General features: G+C 42.9%; 1 protein-coding gene across 7 annotated transcripts in view; it reads left to right on the forward strand.

Annotated features, from left to right (window-relative positions):
• The first annotated feature begins 6,889 nt into the window (after positions 1-6,889).
• RIPOR3 (RIPOR family member 3) overlaps positions 6,890-12,672 on the forward strand; it is a 52,104-nt gene continuing 46,321 nt past the window's right edge. For 2 of the 7 annotated variants that reach the window (XM_061375563.1, XM_061375560.1), the window contains exon 1: positions 7,722-7,900. The gene's annotated coding sequence lies outside the window, so the exon portion shown is untranslated. Of the gene's footprint in view, positions 6,913-7,721; positions 7,901-8,017; positions 8,201-12,672 lie in introns of those variants that run through there. The other 5 variants (XM_061375553.1, XM_061375558.1, XM_061375556.1 and 2 more) reach the window with 4 other exon arrangements.

Raw genomic sequence — 12,672 nt, forward strand, 5'->3', positions numbered from 1 at the left:
TGTACATTAATCTAGTTATGTCAACAAACCTTTGAAATCCAGGTCTCTCCCTAATCTATAAAACTGATAGAAGAGAACTCAGTGTGAAGTATCTGTGTGTGGAAGGCTGTGAAGGGAATTCAAACAGTTCCTTGCAGCTTAGGCAAGGTGTGAGTGTCTGTGCACTTCTCAAGTCTCAGCTGGTAGTAATTAAAAAAATAAATCCAGTGCTGAATCACTTTCAAATTGATGCTGTTTTATGTACATTGTGCCAAAGGCAAAGGAATTGCAGCTATCGCTCAAGACAAGCCAAGTTGTAATTAGTAAAGAGGAGATTGTTAAGTATAGTTTGCTGTCAGACAGTGTCTAGGCTAATTCAGTCTTCTCATCCTTTATTTAGTATGGTTTGGGTTTACACTGCAAAAGGATGCATAGAGAATTCAGTCTAAATTTTTATAAAGTCTGTGATCCTGATGTAATAGATGATAGACTACAGGACTTGGATAAACCCTCTTATTTTGTCACTTTGTAATTACAAAATTGAAGTGTTTGGACTGCTTTCCATTTCTGTCTCCTACAGCATGCTTTGCTTAATGAGCGATAGGAAAGCACAGAGTACAAGTGTCAGAATTGTGCCTTCTCCAGGCTTTTAAACCTATTGGCCTGCCTCTTTTCTTTTGGAGAGAGGGAGGAAGAATGTCCTGAAGGTGATTTGTGCTTGAAGCCATCATGCAGTTAATTTTATTGGTATAGATTTATGAAGTATCATGTAAGATAACTTCTTCTGTTGTGCATTCCTGGCATGGTTGGAGTGCCATGCGGTGGGTGTGGTGGCATGCTTGAGGAGTCAGGGCAAATTCATTTCAAGCCACTGGAACCAGCCTAATAAAAAGTATTAATCACTGGCTTGCTTTCATCACAAGGAGCTGATGTATGAGGAAGGAATGTGATAAACAGTTTGATTTCAGATAAAGGTAGGGAGAAAGGCAAGCTTTCTGTGCCAGTTGTAATACAAGTTTATAGAGCTATTTTAGTCACAAGCTCTCTAAAACCTGTGATTCAGAGTTGATCAAGCTATTCATGGCACGTTCAGTTTCAGCTTTTGTGAAGCTGAAAGACAGGTTGGGTTTCCTAATACGGACAGTTGGGGGAGTTTTCTGGGAAGCATTTTTTTTTACATTGTTTGTTTTGGTGTAGAAATCCAGTCACTAAATCCACCATGGAGTATAGAGACATTCTACTGTAATAATTCTTTCCCATCTGGAGACTTCCCGCTTCTTAAGCGTAATGGTGTTCCATACAACCCTCTTGGAAGTTGAAAGAACACTTCCAAGAATAAAACATAGAAAATGCCTGCCAGTGTATGTTGACTGTTATCAAGGACCTGCCTAAACTTTTGTTGTATAGATCAGTGTTTATGCTGGTTTTGTATTTAAGATAAACTGTTCATTGTTGATACTGTCAGTGCTGGCTCAGAAGAGTGTTTGTTACATTCAGTAGATTGTAATCTGAGTTTGTATTGGAGTTGATGGGAGGTTGGTTATTTTTTGATGGGAAGAGGGAAAAGGGGAAAAGAGAAACTTTATTTAAAAAGTTATAATAGGAATGTCATACCACAGATTCTCAGCTTTCTTCAGACAAATAAAACCCCACCTGTACTTGCAGGCTTTCATTTTGACCTTCTTCAATTTTGATATATTAATCTTGCATACCACTTACAGGATCATAGAATGGTTTGGGTTGGAAAGGTCCTGAAGATCATCTAGTTCAAGTGCCCCTGTTTTCTTTCGCCAGAGTAATTTGTGAGCATTACTTACTTGTCTTTCCAGTGCTCACTGAGTATTCCTGATCTAGAATTTGGAAATGTTACAGCAGATGAAAGGAATAATCACTCCGAAATCTCTTTCAAACTTCACTTGATACAGATTATAGTTTTAATTTTATCTTATTCTTAGATAATTAGATAAAAAGCTTCACCTAATAAACCTTTTGGAATAAATGCTTTTAAGCTCAACTGCAAAGCAAGTTTTACTGATATTTGTGAGTAAAACAGTGCCCTCTGCTAGCGGATGCAACCCAGAATAAGTGGTACTGTAAGTGCCATCTACTGAATAGTGAGTACTTGTGTCTTTTACTATAAACTAACTTCTTTTACAGAATGAGGGTTGATCTTAAAAATATTTGTGACAACACAGTGTGCTTGTAAAACAAATTATTAGCTTTATCAGTTATTAAAGGTAATTTCCCATCAGAAAATGTAACATTTGAGCTTTGAAGTGAACAAGCTACTACGGATGCTAATGGTTTAATCTTTTATAAATGCCCAGCTCCTGTTACACAGCACCTTGCTGCACAACTTTGTTGGACTGCCTTGTCCTTATGTCCCTTTGTCCTCTGGGCATGATGTTTAAAATGCTCTGCATTGCTGTCTGTGTCATATTTTGAGTTTGGACGTTGCTCTTGTAAGCAAGTCCCTCCTGCCCATGCATTTTTATGTGCTGTTTCAGAAACCTCCCAGCTAGTTCCCTTTTCCTGTAGCTGCATACTTGTCTGTCTCTGCCTCTTTTCAGATGTTCTAGAAACAAATCTGTGTCCTCTGAGCTGGCCCCAAGTCACTGCCAAGTCATACTGATCTGATAAGGAATGCTCCAAGAACGAGAAGTAATTGCAGGACCTGTTATGGTTCTGTTACTTGTCTGCCTCTGAGAAAATGAATTAATTTCACAAATGATATCTGCATCCAGTTGCAAAACTAGTGATAGCTATTTATAAAATAATTATTACTTACTATGATTGAATTATTAATGGATAACTCATGAGTTACCTAAGATTGCTCACACATGCTCAAAAAAAGGTACTGGAAGAGCCTGCAACGCTTATCATGGAATCTTGGAGTCGTAGAATCACAGAACGTATTGGGGTGGAAGGCACCATAAAGATCATCCAGTTCCAAACCCCTGCCATGGGCAGGGGCACCTCCCACTCGATCAGGTTGCTCCAAGCCCCCTCCAGTCTGGCCTTGAGCACTGCCAGGGATGGGGCAGCCACAGCTTCTCTGGGCAACCTGTGCCAGTGTCTCACTACCCTCACAGGGAGGAACTTCTGCCTAAGAGCTCATCTCAGCCTTCCCTCTTTCAGGTTAAAGCCGTTCCCCCTTGTCCTGTCGCTACAGGCTCCTGTAAAAAGCCCCTCTCCAGCTTGTCAGCCTCTTTAGGTACTGGAAGCTGCTTTAAGGTTTCCCCAGAAGCTTCTCTTCTCCAGGATGAACAACCCCAGCTCTCTCAGCCTATCTGCTACCTGCATCCAATTGCAAGAATAATGATAGCTCTTCATGAAATAATTCATTATTATGATTGAATTATGATTGGATCATATGCAAGTCATTTAAGGCTGCTAACACGTGCTCAAAACAGAAAGCCTTGGAAGCGCCTATGAGGCTTGTGATGTGATTCAGCTCGGGCTGGGTTACATCCGTGAAGAAGGTGGATCAGCCGGCTAAGGGCGGAATCTGGTGGCAGGCTCCGTAGCGCTCCTCAGCTGCGCGCTGGCTGCCGGTCTCTCCGGTGGGGCAGGATGCGGGGCGCCTCCCGGCGCGGAAGAGCGCCGGCAGAGGGCGCTGCTGTGCCCTCTGGCTTCGGCGGGCGCTGTGTCAGATCCCCGGGAGCGCGGGGCTGTCGGGGAGCCCTGGGGCCGGGCGGTGTGACACTGTCCCACGGTGGTGCTGAACCTTCCCGATGCAGTGACTGCTCTGTCATCTTGACGTGCTTGCAATTGTAGATAAATCAGTCTTGCAGTGGTTTCATATTTCATTGATTTAGTGTTGAAATCATAAACGCGAACAAGTCAGACCCGCTGTGAAACTAGAGTTTAGGCAGGCAGACGTTTAAATGCCAACAGAACTGTCTGTGTTTATTAACCAGATAAGACTGAGGCAGTGGTAATAAGGAAAACTAGGATGTAAAAGCCAAGGGGAGCAGAAAAGCAATTCAGTTTTTCCATGTATGTCATTTGGAAATACTGAACCCATGTGAGTTCAGCCACTGCCCCAGTCATGTTCAGCTAAAGAAGATAGGCTTTGCTTCTGTTGGCTCATCTCTTTGTTTCCCTCCCAAGTTATACTACCATGAACTATCAACTTCAATGCAGATAGATGCTCAAAGAAGCAAAAATAATCATGTGCTTAGAATTCTGGATGTGTGTAATTACAGCTTAATCTTACTATAACACACCCTCAGAAATGCTGCCTAAATGGTTTTTATGTAGGGATGCTTTGTTATACCATGGTCTGAAGTTTGTTGTGTTACATTAATGAAAGTGCCTAGTCTATATCATGGGAGACTGATAGATAATCTGCTGCTAGACAGATGGCTTCTTATTTACTAACATTTAAGTAGCATCCTAAAATTAAAAGAATATAGAATGAATGAGGGTGTGTGGAGACCCAAGCAAATCTTTGCATACATACTGCTTGCATTAAGAGCAGCGAGAAAAATGATTGTTTACTCCAAGTCAGCCTGATGTAAAAGATCATATGAATATGCCCAATTACTGAGTTACTAGCTATTGCTATTATAAACAGAGTTATGGTTTATAGCAGCCTTTCTAAGAGTCAGTTTAGTCTGGATCTTCCTGAGAAGCCTGCTCTGCCCACAGTTTGCTGTCTGTACTTCAGTTGGTTTAGAAAACAAACAAAAATCCCTTAATTCAGTACTTAAACAATAAAACTATAGTTAATCTGATTATGCCAGGACACTGGTGAGGCTGAAACACTGAATGTATAATGTCGTTGCAGCCATCCTGAATATTTCATTTTAAAATGATCTTTGTACATCATACCTAATAGATGTTCAGTGGCTGAGTTTGTGAAGTGCTTTTGTGTAGTGCTTTGAGATCCTTGGAGGAAACGCACTAGCATTTGTTTAATGCCCCTTTAGGCCTGAGAGACATCAGAGGGTGGTTTATTTTTTCATTGTAAATACTCTAGTGGTGCCAGCAGTGCAGTATTTGCTGCTTCTCAGATGCGTGAGTATACTAAACATATGTATTTTAAAGGAAATTCCAGAAGAATATGGAACTAGCTTGTAACAATAATCTGTAGGTTTGTGCCCATTGTTTTCCTGAATATGTAAATTGTTATATTATAGAACTGGCTTTGAACCCTGCTACATAATTAGCTTCACGGAACAGCAGTATCCAATTTGGGAAATCTGTAGCCAAGTGTTTTATTAGAATTTCGTGGAAAAGGAGAACGTGAACAAAACCATAGAGCAAATAATCTGAAATGCAGTTAAAAAATAATGAAAACCAAGCACCAGCCACATAAACACACCAGATGAAGGCACAGCAAATGAAGATCATAAAAAATAAACTGGAATAACACCAGGGAAGGCCAGTCCTCGGCTGAAGTAAATAGGGACATGCGCACCGGGAGTGATGGATCCTTGGTCATTTGCATTAGTCTGTGTCTGTGAAATTTATTATGAGTCTCATGTTTAGGAGGAAATTACAGTAACAGTAATGGCTTTTTGGTCAACTGGTTGCGTAGGGTTCCTGCAGGGATTTGCTGTTCTGACAAATGTCCTCATGCAAATCCAGTTAAGTTGATTTAAAATAGCCCCTGTGTGCTCCACCCTGCTGTGGGGCTGCCACAGAGATGTGAGTTCTGCTGCAGCTCACAGCCTGTATTCTGATGCAGTCCTGGACTGCAAGAGTTGGGCTGACACTGCTGGCTCTGCCGGGTCTGAGGCTGGAGTGCACACAGTCCAGCTTTGCCAACTGTTTTACAGGACTGGAAATCCTGAGCAGGCAGGATGTGTAGCTGGCTGCATTCGGAACTGCTGCAGGTATATTTGCCAGGGGGATTCTTCAACCAGTCAGTGGGATTGATTGTAAAACCCCAAAATACTGGGAAAAACACGAGAACTGTTAGAATTACAACAATTAGAATGTGTCATGTACTCTAACCGCACAAGTCTGTGTATTTGTACCTCCTTGCTTTGTCTTGCTAGGTACAGTAGCTCTGATACTAGTCTTTTCCATGGTGCATCACCATCGCCTTTTTCACTGGGCCTCCAAGACCCAATCAGTTTCAAGACCCAGTATGAAACCCCTTTTACTTGCATCTCAGCACCTTCTAATATACATAAACCCTGAAGCGCTTAAGTTATTTGTTCAGCCAACTCCATCAGCCCATCTGGTTTTGTCTCTTACTGCTCACTTTCATGTGTGTCAGTTCCCTCATGCATCTTCTTAAAAACATACTCAGCTGTGCAAGAGATCTTCCTTTGCCTCTTTCAAGCCTTTCCTTTAAGCATGCACACCGAAAAATACAAATCTTAATCAACTTTATAAGATACTGCTAAAGAAAGCAATGACTCTGCCCTAACAGGTTCCTCTGTGGGATCTCTGGGCATCTGGTACTTTTAGAACTTAAGTGTGTGTTTTATCCTCCTATAAAAGAGCAGAATAGTCTGATGCATGTCCTGGATGTTCCTGAGTATGTCTGAAAGGGAGCAAACACTATTAGTAATAAAGTTATCATAAGAGCATGTGCAGATTCCATAGAGTCAGCTCATTTTCCTCGTGGGGAGTGTCAGGCTTCCTGTGCTGTCAGTCAATCAGCCTTATGGTGCTAAAAAACAGAGGGACAAATAGAAGAGGGATGAGCCATACCATAATACACAGTGCTCTGCCCAAGGCAGGAACCCGACTGTGTGTTGGTGTTTACAGAAGGCCAGGCAAGCATTGTTCAAAAGGAAAGAGGTGTGATTGTGTGGGTTCATGTGGTTAGGCAAGGACCAGAAGTATTGCAGCTTGCTTTCTACATCACCATTTCACATCTTTTTGCCAGGATTATTTGGAAGGTGCTTGGAAAGCTATCGAGAGGGAGACCGTTCTCGAGGAATAGTACTTGCCTGAAGAAGCAACACGGAGGTCAGTGGTGGATGCAAGCAGGAGGACTCAGAGCGGGCTTTGGTTAGCAAAGAACCAAAGAGAGCAAATTACACATCTTCAGTGATGGAAAACCTGTGGGAGGGCAGGGTGGAAAAAGGGAGGAGGCGGTAAGAGAAAGAAAGATGATGATTAGGGCAAGACTGAGGGTTGTAAGAGGAGAGAATCTTGAAAGGGGTAGTGAAGAGGGGCAGGGGCAGAGGAGGATGGGCAAAGGATGGGGAGGATGGGAAAGGAAGGGAATCCCGGCGTGGAAGAAAATGCCAGAGAAGAAGTGAGGTGGTAAGAGTTGGTGGGTCAGGGGAAGGGGGGAATTAACGGGGGTTACAGGGCCAGGTGTCCCCGGTCTGTCACTGCCCTGCGGCGGCGCAGGGCCCGGAGCAGAACAGCCGGAGCAAGCGAGGGGGCGCCCGGGGTGTTCCCGGTTCATGGCAGAGGGTCCGGGCCGTGACCGCGGGCGCGGTATGTGCTGGAGCCGCGCTGCACTTTCCCAGCCCCCTTGCCAGGATGAGGGGGGTCGGAGGGAGGGAGGAAGGAGGGAGGGAGAGAGGGAGGGAAGGAGGCAGCGAGCGGGACGGGGCGATCGGCATCCAGCGGCAGACAGGCGCTCCGGAGCCGCGGCTTCCTGGAACCGGAGCCCAGCTGGGTGACGGGCCGCGGCGATAAGCGGCGGCTATCGGGGCGCTCCCGGCGGGCCGCTCTGCCGCGGGAGCTGCGCGGAGCCGCCGAGAGGGCACAGGGAAGTCACCCGGCCGCAGAGCAGCGCGGAGCGGACCGTCGGGGACAGCGGGGGTTACGGCTCCGGGCTGGGAGAGGCAGCGGTGCCCCACGCTGTTCAGACCGCGACCCCCGCCCCGCCGGCGGTGGGAGGTTCGGCGCAGGGAAGCGTCGGTAACGCTGCTTGGGGCACTGGGCAGAGAGACGGTGTCCGAGACGCGCGGGGCAGCCGGGAGGCACCGGCACCTTATCGGTAGGTAAGAGCAACAGGGCACGTATAGAGGGGGCATGTCAACCTGGGGGCAGCGTGTCACCTATGGGTGAGCGCTTCACCTATGGGTATGTCACCTATGGAGGGGGTGCATGTCACCTTACGGGGGTGCGTGTCACCTTAGGGATTTGGCTTCTGAGGAGCCTGAGGGCATCTGTAAGTAGGCAAGCTGGGAAGGATGCTGATCTTCCTACAGAGGCTACTCCAGTGCAAAGAGGTGCGGTAGCTTTTATCCAGGGTTAACACATTCATGCCAGGAAACCCCCAGGAACCTCCTGAACGGTGGGTGCCTGGTTGGTGCAGGTGGAAAAGTAAGAGCAGCAGGACAGTATGCTGTCCTGTAGGGTTTGCATTTTGGAGGTGTCACTGTATGGGCTGGCTATATTTTAGTTAACTCTTTTTGTCTGTGCAGAGGTTACATTTTATATGCTCATAAATACGAATTGAGGTTTTGGGTCACAGCCCAGTTACAGTTTGCTTCGGAGAAAGTTTAATTTCCCCTTTTAAAAAGTGTTTTAAATAAGTTGGACCATATGGAAATGGTTCATCAACCAAAGGAACTTCAAGGAATTTGAAAAATACGGTTACCTATTTCTTGAGCCATTTCTTGAGTACTGAACCAGAGTCAGGGTATAGCAGCAGTACCCAAAACTCCTGATTCAGTCATTTCCTTTGTTGGGATCAAGACTTAATCCATCTCTACCTCTGTTTTCACAGCTGTAAAATGGGAACTACACCTATTAATGGGGGGCATTACATATCCTTTTTGGAAAGAATTAATTAAAAGTAAAACAACAGAAGAGGGTCATTTGTAAGGATAGTAAATAACACAGAATATATGTGGGGGAACATTTCACACTGAATGGAGAGATACATCTGGGGAAGATGCGGTGCCTAAAGGAACATGCGTATTAGAAACTTCTCTGTTGTATTTGTTTCTCATGCAGCTGAACACTTACATGCTTGTGCTCTGAGTTCTGCAGCATGAATGACGTAAGCACCACATGTAATGAGTAATGCAGGAAAAGCTGCATAAAACCTGCCAAAATGGGGCAGAGCTGTTACTGAACATCAGGCCAAGCTTGCTTCATGCCCCAGGTCCAGACAGGACCTTGCAGGAGATACAACACATGCAACATGGTAGTAGCTTGGTAAAATTTTCTTCCAGTTAGAGTCTGGATCCTGTTTAGAGGAATTCAAGAGCTTCCTTGAGATGACAGGTCCTGTGTCCCTGTCTAGTGCTCAGTTTTGAGTCAGTAACTGCAGTGAAGCAGTGGTGTTTCTGTTAACAGCATGGAGCCAAGAATCGGGAAATATAGGCCAAACAGTGAGTTATGTAATGGCATTCCCTAAGGGGTAGTATAAAGATGAGATGATTTCCTTCTGTCAAGACAAAGAGCAGCCGTGCAGTTGCTCTACAATGTTTGCTCCATCCTGGGTGCCTTAGGAGCAATCCTAGCAGTGAGTTGGGACCGGGTAATAGAGATCCACCAATATCACTCCTCCTTTCCACAGCTAATTCCTTCACAAATACTCCTTTGCAGTATCCTCATAAAGAACTTGAGGAGTGGAATAGAGAAAATGGTGAGAAAAGGAAACCAGTTTACAGAGGGTGAAAAGTTATGATTTTAATGTGTCTCTTTCTCAGGGGTTTGAGGAGTGATAATGTAAAGTTATAGTGCCCCAGGACAAAACAGAGGTTCTGTGTATATATATCTATGTAGTTATAGCAGGTAGAGCAAGGCTGTGAGAACTGTCTCAGAAGGTGTGTTAATTATGCCCTTTGGATGCAATGAATAGAATGGCTGGATTGGAAGTGAAGGAGTTATTTGATGTAAAATAGAAGGTTTAATATTAGTTAAATATGCACACTTGATCTTAGCCAAAAGGCTGAGAAAAAGGGAACAGACAGAGTTGAATTATCCAGACTGTTATTGGCCAGCACTGGATTTTGGAAAGTGATTGGTTGGTGATAATCCAAAATGCTACAGACAGCAAAGTCTTGCACAGGACATCGGCTGGGCTTTAGTGACTGCAGGTGCTCAGGGTCCTGGGCTTAATCCTGATGGTCAGTGTGTGCCTCTGGAAGCACGGAAGGGATATACATATTTATGAAATACCAGCTTTTATCCACTTTTTTCAACTTTTCCATTTCTGTTGCCAGTTTATTCTCCCTGAACACAAATCGCTTTAAACCAGGATGTCTTCAAAGACAGAATGCCTGGAACCTATAATTTTAATTCAATTCAACTTGTTAGGGAAAAATCTTGGTTTTCGGCCAATCAATGCATTTAATCATTAGTAATCTGGAGGATCAGAACACCAGGACGGTATTGTCTTCTTTGTTACTAGTACAAAAAGTACTGTGAGTGTAGCTAACAAACAGATTTATATGTAACTGATCTAGATTTGAAGTTAGATGTTTCAAATTAAATAATAAAATTTGTTTCATGGGGAACTTAAAATGAAATTATTATTGGAAAAATAACTGTGTCATCATATTTTCTTACTCATCAGATACATTCTTTCCATTAATTCTTCCCTGATTTGCTTGGTGGAGTAGCAAAAATCCACTTTCATTATTTTTTTAACTCTTGCTACTTGAGGCTGAGTTTGGTGGCTGTGATAGCCCATGCAAATTGCTCTGGCCCTTGTATTATGGATTAGGATCAATGGTAGAGTTTATGTCTTGAAGCGTGGATCTCAGTTGCACAGTAAAATACCCATAATAATTCTCACTGGATTACAGTCATACAGTATGGCTTTAAGATTTCAGACTGAGTTGTCAGGATTATTAGTGATTAAAATCCCCTGTTCATTTGTTGACTTAGAGAACTGAATTTGGGCTGTAAACTTTTATTCTTGTTTTTCTTTCCTTTTTCTACAACTAGGTTGTTCAGACTATGAACTCTGAGCATGCTGCACGCTCAAGCTAGCATGTCCAAGACTTCAATTCCTATAATTTCAAGTAAGGCCAGTAACACCTACTGGTCCTCAGGAGCTCAGAGATCAAGGGCTGTGTGTTTCCATGAGGGCAAATAGTACCAGGGGCATCTGGAATTTAACACACACTTTAGCCTCATGTGCTCCTTACATCTCTCATCTGTAACATGGTGATAATACAGTAACGTTTACGTAGTAATGGCAAGATAATAAGAAATCAATATTAATCTTTTTCCATAACATAGGAAGAGTTATATTCATAATTAAGGAATGCACCTTGTTCTTCTTAGCTGAATACCTTCCTCACTTATTTCATATGGCTGGAGCAGTGGTAACACAGCCCTCATTATTTTGTTGTGAAAAGGCTGGCTCCTGGAATGTGTGCTCACCACAAGAGTTTTCTCTAACCATTGTAGAAACATTCTTAAATGTGTAATTTTAATCTATGCATAAATACCAGTAGCTAATATTCTGTGATCTATCAAGGCAAAAAGGGTTATGTGATTACATGTGTTTGTATCTCTCTCTGCTTCACATTCTTGCAGACCAGAACAACAACATAACTTTCTTCTTCAGGATAGTTAATGTTCTGGCCCAGAATTATAGCACCAGATGTGTTGCCACAGAAACAATTTAAAGAGAGAAGGGACTGGGAGCAAATTGTCTTTCTAGTGGAAAATGTTTTAGAGCCTCTCATCGGTTTCTATGTGTGTTATATGCGTGCATAGCAGAGAATAAGGGAGAATTTTGCCTTCTTGTTTCATACATCTGTTAGCATTTTAAAATGTTCTATATAGGGTTGAAAATATTCCATTATGGGCATGAGTTACGTATCTCAGTGACAGTTGTTGTTAAATCTTGACTCATTTTTAGAAACTTTGTCCCTGAAAAGTGTGCAGTGTGCTGACTGATTTACTCAGCTCCACTTGCAACATGCTTTGCAAAGTATTTCCAGTAATAGTTGTTTCTGTAAAAGTAAGGAAACATTTGACTACATAAAATTAGCCCAGATTTTGATGATGAGAGTTAGTAGCACATTCTTATGACAATTGACATGCTGATGAAAAGGGGGAATGTATATAGGACATGTTTTGATGTAATCTTGCCCAGGAAGCAAGCCCTTGATTTTAGCTTGCATTCTTTTCTCTCAGAATAGTTGCCACAGGATACTCTGTGCAACATAGCCTTTCTCAATCAACTATTATGAAAATATTTGTCTGAACAAAATGCAACATGAATTACCTGAATATCCCCTGTTCACTTTTTTGACCAGAAGGGCATCTTTATCCGACAGTTTTGCATACTGTTTGGGGTAGGTTAATGGAAAATGCACCTATGAAGGCCACAACTACAGCAAACAGGTTGGCGCATGTAATAGTTGTGTCAGAAACTCTCCAGATGTGGATACATTCAATATTTGCAAAAAGAAATTTTTATTGTTCAATTTATGCTGATTTTTGACCTAATTAATTTAACAAAAAATGCAGCTGGAATTGTATCTGCACCAGGATTTAAATTTTATAATAGATGTATCAGAAAAATCAGCATCTGTAATTAACAGTTCTTGTATAAACTTGACTGAAAGATCTGGGGAAATTTTAAAAAGGCCAAGATCCACACATAGAGACTTGTTTCCATAGTTCTTGGCCAGTCATGCATTTGGAAGGTCTTTCACCCTGCAAAGTTAGAAATACTGCTGAAGGGAGCATCATTGCGTTTATCTTCTCAAAAGCCAGTGTGAAGTTCCTGTCTTTTAGGAGTGATGCAAAAATTTACCATGTTCATCTGTATGCATAATGCTACCTGCGACT

This window comes from Neopsephotus bourkii, unplaced genomic scaffold (assembly GCF_033783945.1).
Source record: "Neopsephotus bourkii isolate Nb327-2 ecotype Australia unplaced genomic scaffold, CSIRO-AGI_Nbou_v1 NB_1663, whole genome shotgun sequence".
NCBI lineage: Eukaryota > Metazoa > Chordata > Aves > Psittaciformes > Psittacidae > Neopsephotus > Neopsephotus bourkii.